The sequence below is a fragment of the Mus caroli genome, chromosome 8, assembly GCF_900094665.2.
Source record: "Mus caroli chromosome 8, CAROLI_EIJ_v1.1, whole genome shotgun sequence".
Classification (NCBI taxonomy): domain Eukaryota; kingdom Metazoa; phylum Chordata; class Mammalia; order Rodentia; family Muridae; genus Mus; species Mus caroli.
In genome coordinates, this window is record NC_034577.1 from 11,457,433 (window position 1) to 11,458,436 (window position 1,004).

General features: G+C 51.7%; 1 protein-coding gene across 1 annotated transcript in view; it reads left to right on the top strand.

Annotated features, from left to right (window-relative positions):
* Positions 1 to 1,004, top strand: part of LOC110300124 (myomesin-2-like) — a 70,168-nt gene that overhangs the window by 3,337 nt on the left and 65,827 nt on the right. The window lies entirely within an intron of this gene.

Consider the following 1,004-nt stretch of genomic DNA (forward strand, 5'->3'; position numbering starts at 1 on the left):
CTTCCGTCAGCTCTGTAACTTTGTGATCCCACTATCATGACTGGAATTGATCATGGAGGACTGGAGTGGGGGCAGTCTCCTTTTTGAGCTACCCCCTATGTTCCCAGACTGAGCTCCCACCCCTGTGAGTGCATCTGAGGGGTGACCTCAGGGCTGGGCTGCAGGTTTCTCTAAGAACAGCCAAGGCTCAGGCTTGACCAGTTCTTTGTGTCTTATCTGGGAAATCAAGCGTCACAGAGATGTAGGAAAACTGCCTCTGGGCAACTGTGCAGAGATGACCAAATGAGGCACGGGGTGGGGGTGGGGGGTTATTTTCTTGGGGTGAGGGCAGGCANGAGATGAACACGTTTGATTCCTGTGATGCTCTAACACCTCTTGACNATCTCTTGGGAAAATTTCACCCAGACTTGCTCACTTCCTCCCATCCCGAGGAGTCAGTGCTGATATGGTTTGTAACTCTCCTGTCTCAGTTCCAACCTTCCCACCCAAAGCCCAAAGTTCATGACCTTCAGATGACCCTTGGAGGCACGGGTAGGGGAAGGGGTAGGTAGTAGTGTTCCAAGACCCCTGGGTCAGCCAGGAAGTTTCTGGTGTGACTTCAACCTTCACAGGGTAGCCCTGCACTGCACACCATGTTCCCACCACCATGTCACCTGACCTCTGTCTAGGGCATGGTCACCCCTCAGGGCCCTGGCCACATGTTCCCTGGTGGAGGCCTCTCTGGCTGCCCTCTCTTCTCCTTTGCAGGTCGCTCTCTATCTCTGTGGCCTCGGGCTCTTGTCAGTTCAAGCATGTGTTTACTCCTCTAATCTGTTTAAATTATTTTTATCCTCTTCGCTCACACGGCTTTCTGCACTGCCGTGGACATGGTAGGCTTTCTATGAAGTCTGNTAAGCTAGAAATAAAGTAAAAGGAAGAGTCAAGTTTCCCCATTTTCATGGAAGCTAACGAAAAGTAAAGCTGGGTCCCAGAGAAGTCTGTGGGCTCCTGCTTAGAGCTGAGGA